The sequence below is a fragment of the Balaenoptera physalus genome (genome assembly GCF_965194825.1).
Source record: "Balaenoptera physalus genome assembly, chromosome: 19".
Lineage (NCBI taxonomy): Eukaryota > Metazoa > Chordata > Mammalia > Artiodactyla > Balaenopteridae > Balaenoptera > Balaenoptera physalus.
Genome location: NC_138900.1, coordinates 22,003,625 through 22,020,639, shown reverse-complemented (window position 1 = coordinate 22,020,639; position 17,015 = coordinate 22,003,625). Strand labels below are relative to the sequence as shown.

At 36.5% G+C, this 17,015-nt stretch overlaps 1 long non-coding RNA gene across 1 annotated transcript in view; it reads left to right on the top strand.

Moving 5' to 3' along the window:
• LOC309648710 overlaps positions 1 to 17,015 on the top strand; it is a 295,211-nt gene that overhangs the window by 43,483 nt on the left and 234,713 nt on the right. The window lies entirely within an intron of this gene.

Sequence of the window (17,015 nt, the reverse complement as noted above, 5' to 3'; positions counted from 1 at the left end):
TAGTGTATATATGTCCATGCCACTCTCTTACTTCATCCCAGCTTACCCTTTCCCCTCCCTGTGTCCTCATGTCCATTTTCTACGTCTGCATCATTATACCCATCCTGCCCCTAGGTTCTTCAGAACCTTTTTTTTTTTTAGGTTCCATATATATGTGTTAGCATACGGTATATGTTTTTCTCTTTCTGACTTACTACACTCTGTATGACAGTCACTAGGTCCATCCACCTCACTACAAGTAACTCGATTTCATTTCTCTTTATGACTGAGTAATATTCCATTGTACATATGTGTTACATCTTCTTTATCCATTCATCTGTCGATGGACACTTAGGTTGATTCCATGTCCTGGATAGTGTAAATAGAGCTGCAATGAACATTGTGGTACATGACTTTTTGAATCATGGTTTTCTCAGGATATATGCCCAGTAGTGGGATTGCTAGGTCATATGGTAGTTCTATTTTTAATTTTTCAAGGAACCTCCATACTGTTCTCCATAGTGGCTGTGTCAATTTACATTCCCACCAACAGTGCAAGAGTGTTCCCTTTTCTTCACACCCTCTCCAGCATTTATTGTTTGTAGATTTTTTGATGATGGCCATTCTGACCGGTGTGAGGTGGTACCTCATTATAGTTTTGATGTGCATTTCCCTAATGATTAGTGATGATGAGCATCCTTTCATGTCTTTGTTGGCAATCTGTATATCTTCTCTGGAGACATGTCTATTTAGGTCTTCTGCCCATTTTGGGATTGGGTTGTTTTTTTTTTTTTGATATTCAGCTGCATGAGCTGCTTGTAAATTTTGGAGATTAATCTTTTGTCAGTTGCTTCATTTGCAAATATTTTCTCCCATTCTGAGGGTTCTGTTTTCGTCTTGTTTATGGTTTCCTTTGCTGTGCAAAAGCTTTTACGTTTCATTAGGTCCCATTTGTTTATTTTTGTTTTTATTTCCATTTCTCTAGGAGGTGGGTCAAAAAGGATCTTGCTGTGATTTATGTCATAGAGTGCTCTGCCTATGTTTTCCTCCAAGAGTTTTATAGTGTCTGGCCTTACATTTAGGTCTTTAATCCATTTGGAGTTTATTTTTGTGTATGGTGTTAGGGAGTGTTCTAATTTCATTCTTTTACATGTAGCTGTCCAGTTTTCCCAGCACCAGTTGTTGAAGAGGCTGTCTTTTCTCCATTGTATATTCTTGCCTCCTTTATCAAAGGTAAGGTGACCATATGTGCGTGGGTTTATCTCTGGGCTTTCTATCCTGTTCCATTGATCTATATTTCTGTTTTTGTGCCAGTACCATGCTGTCTTGATTACTGTAGCTTTGTGGTATAGTCTGAAGTCAGGGAGCCTGATTCCTCCAGCTCCATTTTTCTTTCTCAAGATTGCTTTGGCTATTCGGGGTCTTTTGTGTTTCCATACAAATTGTGAAATTTTTTGTTCTAGTTCTGTGAAAAATGCCATTGGTAGTTTGATAGGGATTGCATTGAATCTGTAGATTGCTTTGGGTAGTATAGCCATTTTCCTAATGTTGGTTCTTCCAATCCAAGAACATGGTATATGTCTCCATCTGTTTGTATCATCTTTAATTTCTTTCATCAGTGTCTTATAATTTTCTGAGTACAGGTCTTTTACCTCCTTAGGTATGTTTATTCCTAGGTATTTTATTCTCTTTGTTGCAGTGATAAATGGGAGTGTTTCCTTAATTTCTCTTTCAGAGTTTTCATCATTAGTGTATAGGAATGCAAGAGATTTCTGTGCATTAATTTTGTATCCTGCTACTCTACCAAATTCATTGATTAGCTCTAGTAGTTCTCTGGTAGCATCTTTAGGATTCTCTATGTAGAGTATCATGTCATCTGCAAACAGTGACAGTTTTACTTCTTCTTTTCTGATTTGGATTCATTTTGTTTCTTGTTCTTCTCTCATTGCTGTGGCTAAAATTTCCAAAACTTGTTGAGTAACAGTGGTGAGAGTGGGCAACCTTGTCTTGTTCCTGATCTTAGTGGAAATGGTTTCAGTTTTTCACCATTGAGAACAATGTTGGCTGTATGTTTGTCATATATGGCCTTTATTATGTTGAGGTAAGTTCTCTCTATGCCTACTTTCTGGAGGGTTTTTATCAGAAATGGGTGTTGAATTTTGTCAAAAGCTTTTTCTGTATCTATTGAGATGATCATATGGTTTTTCTCCTTCAGTTTGTTAATATGGTTTATCACATTGATTGATTTGCATATACTGAAGAATCCTTCCATTCCTGGGGTAAAGCTCACTTGATCATGGTGTATGATCCTTTTAATGTGCTGTTGGATCATGTTTGCTAGTATTTTGTTGAGGATTTTTGCATGTATATTCCTCAGTGATATTGGCCTGTAATTTTCTTTTTTGTGTGATATCTTTGTCTGGTTTTGGTATCAGGGTGATGGTGGCCTCATAGAATGAGTTTGGAAGTGTTCCTCCCTCTGTTATATTTTAGAAGAGTTTGAGAAGGATAGGTGTTAGCTCTTCTCTAAATGTTTGCTAGAATTCGCCTGTGAAGCCATCTGGCCCTGGGCTTTTATTTGCTGGAAGATTTTTGATCAGAGTTTCGATTTCAGTGCTTGTGATTGGTCTGCTTATATTTTCTATTTTTTTCTGGTTCAGTCTCAGAAGGTTGTGCTTTTCTAAGAATTTGTCCATTTCTTCCAGGTGCCCATTTTATTGGCATAAAGTTGCTTGTAGTAACCTCTCATGATCCTTTGTATTTCTGCAGTGTCAGTTGTTACTTCCCCTTTTTGATTTTTAATTCTATTGATTTGAGTCTTCCCCCCTTTTTTCTTGATGAGTCTGGCTAATGGTTTATCATTTTTGTTTATCTTCTCGAAGAACCAGCTTTTAGTCTTATTGCTCTTTGTTATCGTTTCCTTCATTTATTTCTGATGTGATCTTTATGATCTCTTCCCCTCTGCTAACTTTGGAGTTTTTTTGTTCTTCTTTCTCTAATTGCTTTAGGTGTAAGGTTAGGTTGTTTATTTGAGATGTTTCTTGTTTCTTGAGGTAGGATTTTATTGCTATCAACTTCCCTCTTAGAACTGCTTTTGCTACATCCCATAGGTTTTGTGTCATCGTGTTTTTATTGTCATTTGTTTCTAGGTATTTTTTGACTTCCCCTTTGATTTCTTCGGTGATCTCTTGGTTATTTAGTAGTGTATTGTTTAGCCTCTATGTGTCTGTATTTTTTACGGATTTTTTCGTGTAATTCATATGTAGTCTCATAGCGTTGTGGTTGGAAAAGATACTTGATATGATTTCAATTTTCTTAAATTTACCAAGGTTCGATTTGTGACCCAAGATATGATCTACCCTGGAGAATGTTCCATGAGCACTTGAGAAGAAAGTGTATTCTGTTGTTTTTGGACGGAATGTCCTATAAATATCAATTAAGTCCATCTTGTTTAATGTATCATTGAAAGCTCGTGTTTCTTTATTTATTTTCATTTTTGATGATCTGTCCTTTGGTGAAAGTGGGGTATTAAAGTCCCCTACGATGATTGTGTTACTGTTGATTTCCCCTTTTATGGCTGTTAGCATTTGCCTTATGTATTGAGGTGCTCCTATGTTGGGTGCATAAATATTTACAATTGTTATATCTTCTTCTTGGATTGATCCCTTGATCATTATGTAGTGTCCTTCTTTGTCTCTTGTAATAGTCTTTATTTTAAAATCTATTTTGTCTGATATGAGAATTGCTGCCCCAGCTTTCTTTTGATTTACATTTTCATGGAATATCTTTTTCCATCCCACTTTCAATCTGTATGTGTCCCTAGGTTTGAAGTGGGTCTCCTGAAGACAGCACATATATGGGTCTTGTTTTTGGATCCATTCAGGCAGTATATGTCTTTTGGTTGGAGCATTTAATCCATTTTGTTGGGGGCTTTAAATAATCCCAATGCCTAAGTTACTTCCATACCATTTTTTTTAATGCATCCAAAAGCGTTTTTTGTTTTTTTGTTGTTGTTTTTATTTTTTTGTTTTTAGCACATGTATATGTAATGTAAGCCCTGAGAGTTGTGGGGGTTTTCTTGTTTCTTAGTTTGTTTGTTTGTTTTTCCAGAATGCAAGTGCCTGACTTAAGCTTTGATTGCCAAGGTATCCATTTCAAAGAGGCATCCACTACGTAGCAGGCAATCTCTAATAAATATATGACTAGATAAAGAGCAGGCCAGTTGCCTTCCTCCACTGAGGCTCCTTTATTTTAGAGATCTTGTCTTTTTGATAACAACCACTCTAATAAGTGTGAAATGATATCTCTTTGTGATTTTGATTTGCATTTCCCTGATGATTAATGATTTTGAGCATCTTTTCATAGACCTTCTGGCCATCTGTATGTCTCTTTTGGAAAGATGTTTATTCAGATCTTCTGCCCATTTTTTAATCAGAATTTTTTTTTTTTTGCCATTGAGTTGTATGAGTTCTTTATATGTTTTGGATATTAGCCCCTTATCAGATATATGATTTGCAAATATTTTCTCCTATTCAATAGGTTTTCTTTTCATTTTTTTTGGTGGTTTCCTTTGCTGTGCAGAAGCTTTTTAGTGTGATGTAATCTCACTTATTTTATTTTTGCTTTTGTTGCTTTTGTTTTTGGTTCAGATTAAAAATATCATTGCCAAGACCTATGTAAAGGAATTTGCTCAACAGGAATCCGAGGCCAATGAAGTTTCAGTCTCTGGGAGTGGACCAGATGTCAGTGGTTTTTAAAGTTCTCAGATGATTCTAATGAGCAAACAATTTTGAGAACCACTTCCCTAGGCAAATCCTTTCATGAAAAGTATAGGAAAACCTCCTGGTGGTTTCCCTCACAATAGAAAAATTGACTCCTTCCCTTGGACCACTTTCCCTACATATTGGGAAATGTCCATTCTTCCCATAAAGCCCATTGAATTTAATTCTTCCCTAATAATTTTTTTAACTTTGATGAATAATTGACAAATATAACTGTATATACTTAAAGTGTACAACATGATGATTTGATATACTTATACACTGTCAAATGATTATCAAGGTAAAGATAATTAACACATCCATCACCTCAAATAGTTAACTTTGTTTGGGGGGGGCAATGAGAATACTTAAGATCTACTCTCAGGAACTTTCAAAATATACAAGATCTTATTATTCTTATTATTTTTTTAAAGTTCTTTGCTGTTCATCTGAAATTCAAATTTTAATAGGTATCCTCTATTTTTTGTTTTTTTTTTTTTAAGTAACTTTTTTTTTTTTTTTTAATGGCTGTGTTGGGTCTTCGTTTCTGTGCAAGGGCTTTCTCTAGTTGTGGCAAGCGGGGGCCACTCTTCATCACGGTGCGTGGGCCTCTCACTATTGCGGCCTCTCTTGTTGCAGAGCACAGGCTCCAGACGTGCAGGCTCAGTAGTTGTGGCTCACGGGCCCAGTTGCTCCACGGCATGTGGGATCTTCCCAGACCAGGGCTCGAACCCGTGTCCCCTGCATTAGCAGGCAGATTCTCAACCACTGCGCCACCAGGGAAGCCCACAAGATCTTATTATTAACTGTAGACACCATGCTGTACATTAGATCCTCAGAACTTATCCTTCTAACTGAAAATTTGTATCCTTCAACCTACATTATCGCATTTCCCTGTCCCCCAGCCCATTCTACTCTGTTTCTCTATGAAATTGACTTTTCTTAAGATCACACATATCACATTTTAATTAAAACTAAAATTAAATAAAACTTAAAATTCAATTCTAGATATAGTAGTCACATTTCCAGTGCTCAGTAACTGCATGTGGCTAGTGGCTACAACATTAGCACAGATTTTCGAACATTTCCTTCATTGCAGAGAGTTCCATCACACAGCTCTGGTCTAGATAATAGTACATAATTATGTGACAAGATGCAAATGAATTTTCTGCAATTACTCTCCTTCCTTCTTCCCTTCATATTTGAATGAACGAAAACCTGTGATTTAGGATTCATGAGTAATACAACTAAATAAGTGGTAAATGTCTTGTTTTTAATCTTTCTAGAAAACAATGACTAAATGCAAAAATTACTCTACCCAGAGCTGTATCCTTATAGGACTTTTATAAATATCTAATGACTAATATACAAAAAAATTGACCAATGACAAATACTAGTCAATGTTTAATATTAATTAATAGGAGGGACAAAACTGATCTTCAAAGTGAGATAATAAGTCAGGAAAAATGTCTACCCAGATAGTCAAGCAATGTAATTTCATGTTTTTCAAATTACAAAGTAAAACAGGCCTACTGTAAAATAATACTAAAAACTGTGTAAAGAAAGAACCTAACCATCTACCTCTCCCAAGCCCTGAGCTGTGACCCACCCTACCAGCACAGCAGACACTTCCACACCCTCCTCTCTGCTCATGCAAACATGTCAAAGCAACAATATACATATAGAGGGTGTTTTTTTGTTTGTTCTTTTACCAAGAAAACCATGTTATACAGTTTACTTTGCAATGTTCTTTTCACTTAACAAAATGTCATAGACATCCCTATGTGTCTATAGATATGGCTATAACTCAATTTTTCCCAATCTCTTTCTGCATATAGACTGATTTATGCATATACACATATATTCATGTATATGTATGTATATACATATATATGCATGTATATAATTTTACAAAATGGGCTGTTATTTATGCTGGGCAGGGACATGCAACAGGTAGTTAGTGGCATTTTCTTGCTTTTTCCTTGTGAGCTTGTTTCTACACACCCTCTGCTAACCCTTCTTCCCTCCCCACATCCATACCTTGCCAACTAAGGAATGTTGCTCGCCACCTGATTCTACAAGAAACAAGTCAATAGCCACTGCAGCTGCTAACCTACAATACACCCTGAAAGGAATTCAGGGCAAAGGTTGGGATAAGGCACTCTGTGCTCTGGGAAAACTGGTAGAACAGGCCCTCAGATAGTTAGATATTTTCAGGAGAAATTTTTTATGAACTTGGATTCATGCATTTCCCTTACTATACTTAGAAAAGCACTAAAATCATTAATAGAGATATCTGTTCCTTGTGACTAGCAGTAACACTCTACTGAAATGTGTGCTTGATTGCATGTACCTCTTGGACAAAATCATATATATACTGACCTCCCCCACTACCTCTTTGGAGAAGCTCCTCAGAGCTCTCAGTAAATCCCCCCAAAAAACTGAAACTCACAGCTCTCATGTGTTTTTTTCAGTCAACAACCTCAATCCCAGATAATCCATGTTAACAATACCTGGTATTCTCCCACACTTTTCCCACACTCATAAAATTACATGCAGAAACTTTTATATATTCTTTTATTGTTTTTGTCATTGTCACTTTGTTTTTAGTTTCGGCCTACTATAAATTCACCAAAACAAATATTCTTATACCTTCATTTTCCCTTATTTGTGTCTTTATTTCTATGGGGAGTGTCTCAAAGGAGGAACTGCTGCACCAGTGGGTATGTGTATTTTTGTTTTGGAAAGCAGTCTGGAGAAATATATTAAAATGATCTATTTCTGCCAGGAATGTATGAGTTTACCCTTTTCTCACAGTTATTCAACAGCAAAAGATACTATTTTTCTTGAAAGCTTTGCCCATCTGATGGACGTAAAATGATATCTCATTACCGTTGTGCTTAATCTGACAACTAGGAGATTTTATACCTTCTCATCTATTTACTAGTCACTCATATTTACTTTTCCTCTATTTCCTTATACATTCCTTTTTCTTATTTTTTTTTCTGGAGTTTTGTCCCTTTCTTGTCAATTTATAAAATCTCTATATTATAGATATTAACTAATCCTTTCAGTTTCATTAGAATTTTTCTTTACAAATCTATTATTTGTCACTTGATTTGGCTAATATCTTTTGTTACTCAAAATTTTATTTTTTTACATAAACAGGTCTATCTTTTCTGCTATAGGTTTTAAGTGCTCTGTCATGATTAAGAAGGTCTTTCCATCCTCAAATTACATATACATTTTCTGAGATTTTCTTAAATTTTTTTGTCTTACATGCATTTTAATCTCCCTAGAATTTATTTTTATGCATAATAAGAGCTAGGCTCCCACTGTTTTCTTTGAGATGGATGGTAGGTTTTGCAAGCACCACTTATTAAGCAAACCATTCTTTCTCTTCTGAACTGAATCCTGTTTTTCTTGTATTAAATTCTCATATACCCTGAGATCTAGTTCTTGATAGTCTATTTTGTTCCACTGACCTGTCTGTTCCCATGTCAATATCATATTAATTTAACTACAATTATTTTGTAGTAGGTTCTTGTATCCAAAGCAAATCTTCATTCTTCTTTTTTATATTTTTCTTGGCCATTCCTGGATACTTCTTCTTCTATATAAATTTTATGACCATTTTACCCTAAATAAAACAAAGTAAACAAACAAAAAAAAAAAAAAGAAAAGAAAAAATGCTGTAGCAATCCTAATTGGAAGTTCATTAAATGTATATGTTAATCTGGAGAGAATTTACTTTTTAATGAAACTAAGTTATCCCATTCAAGAGCTTCTATCTTTCCATTTATTTAGATCTTGATTTAAACTTTTCTCTATAGTCTTGTATGTTTCTAATGTAAAGCATTCATGTTTTATGGTTTTTTGGTCACAAACACATTAAACAAATATTTATTTAGCATCTACTATACATCAAGCACTGTTCTAGGTCCTGAGAATAGTGACTTAAAAAGTCTTCATCTAAGAGTAGCTTACGTATTATAAAGGTAATGCTTTTCCCCATTTTCATTTTTAGGAACTTACTTCTGATGTAGTGAAAAGCTTTGATTTAGAATACTTGTCTCACATCGCAACACCTTACCAAATTCTTAATTCTTGTGTTTTAATTAGGGCCTCTAGGTTTTCTGGAAATGTTACATTATCAACAAAAAAAATGTAGCTTTATATCTTATTTTAAAGGATTTGTACTGATTATTTCATTTTCTTGTCCTATCTATTACATTTTCTAGAACCTCCAAAATAGTGTTAAATAATGCTAGTGATAGTGGGTATCACTAGCTAGTCCTAATCTTTGGAGTCATCCTAGTGTTTCACAATTTAGAATGTTTGCTATTAGCTTTGCTAAATAGCTTTCTCATATTTCAAGATTCTCCTTCCCTATTTATTTAGATTGGTGTTAGAAATGCCTTTCCCACATCTATTGATAGCTTTATATGTTTTTTCTTCTTCGTTGCTTTCATAAAGAGTGTTGATACCAAATCACATCACATTCCTAGAATAAACCTTATGTAGTCAGTTTATTGTTCTTTTGCTACATTGTTTGATTTTGGGGAGAGGAGGGCGATGCTGGGTACTGTGTATTTTATTGATAGTACATGATAAGGTAGTGCTCCCTAAGCCCCTCCTCTTCTTCAGAGGGTCTGGATTGGAAACTGTGTTGAGCACAGGAAATTCTCAGTGTGTTGAGGGATCGAGCTGGGGCAAGGACTCCACAACAGAGGGCCTCTTGACAAAGTGGTCACTGAGGGCATTTTCCAGCCCCAGTGTCAAAGGTGGAAAAGTAGGTTTCACTGCAAAAGTTGCAGGAGACAACCTGGTTGTCAGTGTAGCCCAGGATGCCCTTTAGGGGGCCTTCTGATGTCCGCTTCACCACCTTCTTGATGTCATCATGTTTAACAGCTTTTTCTAGATGGCAGGTCAGATCCACAACCAACACACTAGGGGGGTGGAGACACGGAAAGCCATACTAGTGAGCTTACCATTCAGCTCAGGGATAACTTGCCTACAGCCTTGGAGATGGCCTTTCCATTATATGACAAGCTTCCTATTCTCAGCCTTGACTGTACTACTGAACTTGCCATGGGTGAAATTATACTGGAACATGTGGACCAAGTATTTGATGTCAATGAAGGGGTCATTAATAACAATATCCACTTTGACAGAGCTAAAAGTAACCCTAATGACCAGATGTTCAGTACAGCCAAATCCATTCAATCCATGCTTTACCATCATGTCTCAGGGATGATGTGGCTATCTGTCAAAGGGGAGGAGCAGAGAGCCCAGATTTCTGTTACTGGTATTTTATTTAGAAATTTCCATTTATTCAGTAAATGAGACTGATGTATTATTTTATTTTTGTATATTTCATATCACGTTTCAATACTAAATTTATGATAAATTCATAAAATGAATTGTAGGGTTTCCATCTCCCACCTCACCCCACCCCCCCAGGATGCAGAATTTTGCTAACCCCACGTATGCTTCATGGACTAGCGGCATGGACATCACTTGGATGTCAAGCTCATTTCCTGGAACTTGTTAGAAATGCAGAATCTGAGGCCCTAACCCAGACCTACAGAATCAGAATGTGCATCATGAACAAGATCCCCAGATGAATATGCACAGTAAGATTGGAGAAGCTCTGACCTAGACTACTTTAAACAGCATTAGAATTACCTTTTCTTTAAAGTGTCATATAGAACTAAGATGAAGACAACCAGTCATGGTAACTTTTTATACTTAACTTTATCTATGCTAATTGGTGTATTCAAGGTATCTGCTTCTTGAGTAAATTTTGATATTTTACATTTTGTTAGTAAATCATCCGTATCCCCAGAGCTTTATAACTTTGTTGCAACAGAGTTGCATTATATTATTATTAACCTCTTCCATCAACTGATGATGGCCAGCTCTTTTCCTCATCTTATGTATTTTTACTCTGTCTCATTTTTTCTTTATTTTATCTATTTTCTTGGTCTTTTCAAATAACCAGCTTTTGGATTCAATTAGTAATAATCCTTCGATGTTAAATGGGTGTGTGTGGGGGGGCACCCTACAATGTGAATCATTACTGTGAATGAGTTTAGCTTTGCTCTCTATTAGCATCAAAACCATGTACACGGGACTTCCCTGGTGGCGCAGTGATTAAGAATCCGCCTGCCAATGCAAGGGACACGGGTTCGATCCCTGGTCTAAGATCCCACATGCCGCAGAGCAACTAAGCCCGGGCACAACAACTACAGAGCCTGCACTCTAGAGCCCAGGCTCTGCAACAAGAGAAGCCGCCACCGCAATGAGAAGCCCACACACTGCAACGAAGAGTAGTCCCGGCTCGCCGCAACTAGAGAAAGCCCACGTGCAGCGACGAAGACCCAACGCAGCCATAAATAAATAAATAAATAGATAAATAAATAGATAAATAAATAAATAGTTTTAAAAAACCCAAGCATGTTCACTTGCAAATCTGAACTTCCAGGGAAGAATGCAGGATTAATACCAATCTTCAATTGATAAAATACAGTCTTGAATAGGGACATACCTCCACCCTAAATTGCCTTTCTACATACCTAATCATATTCTAAAGTCATCTATGGCCTCACTGGTATACCTCACTGAATAATGCTTCAAGCTTTTGTACATGCTTTACAGTTTATATGCCTTTCACACCCTTTATCTCATTTGAGATTTATATTTAAAAGGATCTAATATATAATCCTTGGCTAAGGGGAAAATGGTCCATAACCTGATTTTCATATCCTGAGATCAGCTGGGGCCCTCAGAATGCTCTGTCCTTCCCAAGGGCCAACTGGGCCAGAGGAGAGACTGTGTCTTTGGGGAGAGCTAAGAAAGCATGCATTCCCTCAGATCCGGGAAGAGGCTGAGTTAGAATTTTACCACACATAAGGAAAACAGTAGATTTCAGCCATTCACCTTAGACTGGACAATTACTTGAAATGCAGTAGCTTTTTTCCCTCCCTTCAATTAAGGAGTCAAAGTTTTGTTTGCCCTTTTAAAACTGTATGAAAAACCTATTATTTATACACTTTCATTTCTTACCTTTGCAAATATTCTATTCAGATAAGAATTTCAAAAGCCAGATGACTGTAAGCTTTTGCAGTCAAATTGGCTCAAGTTTAGGATAAGAGCTACAAAAAAATATCAAGTGTAGTTTATTGAATTTGGGATTTTCAGTTCACTGACAGACCAGTCTTATGTTGATTGTTATGGAGGAATTGTTACAAAGATATTGCTGAAGCCGTTCACATAATTAATTTTAATTTTGTGCTCCAGTTGGAGATTTCCAATCTATAATAATCTTTTTATAAGCATTCACATAAGCAAACACTTCAATAGTCTTTCTTTTGTGTTGTATTTAGGTCTCCTTTAAGTAGCTAAAGTAGAAACCATCTTAACCTCACACTCCTGGCAGGACTATGTTTAGGACATTTTTAACCCCAATAAGCAGTGTTATTAAAAAAGAGAAAATAATCTGCAATCCTTCCTACCTCAAAGAAGAATTCATCAATTCACCTGCTTGATAGTATTTTTCCTCTAAGCAAAATGTTCCCTTCCTAAATCCCAGGATGGAAAGTGAATAAAAGAGAGATGAAATGGTATAAGTAATGAAATGATGTCAACTGCATTTAAAAGTGTTGAAAATAAAATACTAAAGGACAGTCCTTTTGACATTGAAATCTTACATGGGCTGAAGAATGTTCATTATGAAGTAAATGGAAATAAAGTAAAATAATACCATGTTTTCTTTAAGATGTTGAATTCATTATTTACTCTTTTCAATTTTTTCTTCTGGGAATAAGGTCTAAATTTAACTACAAAATATCCTGTACTACAGTTCATTCTTCCTCTGACCTAAAGTCCTAGAAAGATAAGATAACACAAACGTTACATGATTGTTCTATTTTTTAAAATGTTAGAGCTGATACTTAACAAAGTACTCCCTGGAAATTTCTCCTTTCAAATAATGCCTTTTAGAAATTCACTTCCCCCCCACCCACACACACACTCAGAATTCAACTCCATGGCTGAGGACTTGCCATGGGTCCCAGCACCCTTCAGTCTGGTGGTGAGGAGACAAACCAGGAAAGTGAACTTTATAATAGAGGAAAATATAAATATCTAAATGGATATGCCCCAGTTATTTTGAGAAAACTTTCTGGAAGTCAATGTGATTTAGGTGCACGGTACCACACTAGGTCTTGAAGAACAGGAAGAGGACAACCTAGCTAACAGAAGGGAAAGGAAGGGGAACGAGGCAGAGGGGACAGTGTGGGAAGAGATCAAAAGGAGAATACAGGTGACAACAAGCAAGTTGTGTTACAGGAGCAAAGGGTTTACTGATGGGATGCAGACAAGTAGGACCTTAATAGAGGTTCCACCTTAAGGAGTTTTGAAGTCATCTCTTGACCTACATTAATGCATTAATCCATAAAGAAACACTGAGGGGGTATTATTTTTCAGATGAGGAAGGGAAGCACAAAAAGATTAAGTGATTTATGTCAGATCACACACCTAGGAAACAGCAGAGCCAAGACTGGAACCCAGGAACCATGCCCATACTCTTCCCATAACTATATGCAGGATGGTTTTTTAGAGGACAGGATTCGAGGATAGAGGAAAAGACCTGTTTGGAATCTTGCTGCAGTAGACCAGACAAGAATTGACAAGGAACCGGTATAGTGCTTAAATTGAGGACTTTTTCAATTATATATATATATATATATATATATATATATACATATGAAGGTCATCAGAAATACAGGTTCTGGACTCATGACTCCCTGGGTTAAAATAAAACCTACCAGCTGTATGATTGTAGACAAGGGACTTCTATGTGCCTGTTTCTCTACAATCTAGGAATAGCAACATTACCTACCTGATACAATTTTTTGAGTTTTAAATGAGATCATATACATACACTCAGCCTAGTGACTAGGAGTCAGTGCTCTAAAAGTTTGCCATTATTTTTAGAATGCTACAGATTGCAGAGACAGTAATCGATATGTTTTATTAAGGAGACACAATTAGCATGGTTTGGGTGTTAATTGTAATGGAAAAGGAGGCAGGAGAGGCTAGAGGTTTTAAGCTTGCCAACTGCTATGCAGATGGCTTTGGAGGAAGACAGGACTTGCTTTCCTTTTGGACATTTTGAGTTTTAGGTGTTAATGCAACATCCATGCACAGATGCCAACTAAGCACTTGAACATGAGTATGAAGTTCAGAGAAGTGAGCTGGGGAGTCATTAGCAAATACTGATGAGAGTGTGTTAGAACAGTGGGCTGAGGATATCATTCTGAAAAACATGGACATTTATTTTGGGTTAATATACAAAATGCAATGATATTCAAATGACATGAAAATACAGAAAATGAGTTTCAGCACTGTGAGAATGAAGAATGATTTCTGACATCCAGATAAACAGTATGTTCCCATTGTTTAGAAAAATTGGAGTACTAATTGCACATTTTGATCCCAAGCCATAGATATCAAATAAGGACTCAGAATGAGTCAAAGATAGATTTTCCAAAGGTATGCTCAGAAAGACCATGGTAAATTTGGTGTTATCTCTAACAAACATTTTAAAAAATACTCTTTCCTATGATCACTCTTTTAGGAGCATAAGGCATGGATCTCAAGACTGTCCCAATTCCCAGCATAAAGAAGTGTATGTTAATGATCTCATGTCAGGGTGCCAACTGGTCAGGTTTCCTTCATGTTTCTTAAGTCATTTCTCCCTAATATCTAGGATTTTGTTTCAGCAAACTAATCAAAAAGCTATCATAGGGCTGCTCTATCTACCCATTTAGCAAAGTAGTATCAAGTAATTTTACTTGTCCAGGCACTTGTGGAACAAAGCCTTCTTTTAAAAACTAAATAGGATACTTGGATTTAACAGTTTATCATCAGTCAAAATATCATGAAAGACATAAGCAGTCCACCAAATACAGCAATTCCAGCACAGAACACCTATGATGCACCTAGGGATCAGCAAACTTCCTATTTTTGTCCTCCACTGCCATGTAGCCTCTAATGCAGTAGTGTTTTGGCATTTCAAATATGAAACTATTAACTACTGAGGTATCATTTCAGAGTGGGAGGAAATGTTATTTCTCTACAGAAAAGTGGTGCTGTTGACATTTTTGGCAGCACAATTTTTTTTCACTGTGTGGACCCTCAACTGAACATATTGCATTCCTGTTCCCCCACCCCACAAACACCCCCAATACCAAAAGCACCCTCCAATCATTGTGACTATCAAATGATGGCCACAAATGCCCCCCAGAGCAGCAGTGCTGCCCCTGGTTGAACACTATTGTTATGAAACGATGGCTCTGTTGATTACAATAATGCTACCTCTGAGTTTGGATCTCTTTATCATAAAACCAAATACTGCAAACACAACAAATGCTTACCTAAGAAAACCAATTCCCATTATTACGGGAGTAGGATTAAGGGGCTCATAAAATCTTAGTTGGAAGGACTCTAAGAGAACAACTGTCCTAAGGAGATTAAGTGACAGGCCCATGTTTCCATGTTTAGGAAATAGCAAAGCCAGAAAATCCTAAATTCTTGTCTAGTACTTCTTCCACTACACAATGCCCCCAACTCACGAAACTAACAACTAGCAACTAACTCCTGGATATACTGGAAGCTCAGCAGCTTCAATTATATACAAAAAATAAAATTACTTGTTGACATAAGGATGACAAAAGAACAGTCACACAGATTTGCTGGTTCTAAGGACTGATGCAATGCCTCAAGGTCTCTACTCCAGGTTTAATTCACCTTCAAATTAAAAGTTGAAACTTTTATCATCCCACTAAGTTCCTCTAAGTAATAATTTTATGAATGTAAAATATATGCCAGCAAAGTTCCTATATTAGTATATCCTGAAGAAGTTATGAATAGCTCCTGGTGCCATTTTAAAAAAGAAAACAGCCTCAAAATTCGGCAGCTTTTACTAGATGTATTGGTGTAGTATTAAACAATAAGTTGTGGGCAATTGGCACCATTAAAAAGTAGCATGAGTAGAGAAAAAAGCGTAGGATGATTTTCCCCATGAATATTAGAAAAACAGAATGTTCACCACAACGATAAACAAGCAAAATATCCAACAAATATATACCGACTTCTCTTGGCCTCATGATAAAATCAGGAGAAAAAAAACTTCACGTGAGATGATGCAAATATTAACACCAAATACTACAAACATATATTGCTCAGACATAATGATACAATTTCACTACTTTTAAACAATACAAACATTTCCATGGTAATCTACATATGCACAAAAGATCAGAAAGCCCTCCATTTAAAAGAGAACATGTCAAAAGGTAGTAAGTTACCAATGTTTGGCATTTTTTTGTCTCATATTTATACCTAAATACTTGAACCTAAATGTCATTATATGGAGACCTAGAACAAAATATTAAGTGCCCCATTTATCACACCTGCTAATTTTCTTTCTAGAATGGTGAAAATGCACCAAAGATTAGTATCTGCTCATAAGCCTGGAAACTCTGACATTTTTCTTTTTTGATACACTTAGCTACTGATTTTAAGGACTAGAACCCTGGAAGGCCAGTTCCCTTTGGAAGACCTAATCACTAAATCTCATTTGCTATTTTACAAATGCACATGTGATCACAAGGTGGACCCAGGGAAGTACATTACTAACGCACCTCCAAATGGAAAAGACAAGACAAATATATCAAGATAACTGTGATTCTCAGCAAAGGGTAAAGCCCACTCCCAGTTTCCAGGGAGAATATCAGACCTTGGTCTTGTTTCACCTGTGTAACTGGAGGCACGAGGCAGAAAGAAGAGGGTGTTAATTCTGGTATGTCTCCCTATGCCCACCCTCACTTCACAGTGAAAAGTGGTGACTGCAAATCCAACTGGAAGAAACACCTCAAAATGTAATCATCAAAGAAACAAAACCAGCAAGATCATTTTCACACAAAGACAGTATTAAATCTCAGATGCACTACCCCCTTTCTTCCTCTTGATAGGATGGATGCAGGAGCTTTGGGAGACATGAATACCCACATCAGATGAAGGAAATAACAGAGGAGCACTCCACTTTTGGAAAGCTTCTCTCAGATAATATCCCATGCCACTGCCTCTTAAAACTGAAGAATTCTAATTACTAAGTTACTCCCATAAATGATGAATAAAATTTCTTGGCCCATCATAAAGGGGGGAGTGGAGGGGTATCCCACACACATAGCCAGGTGTGCAAAATAA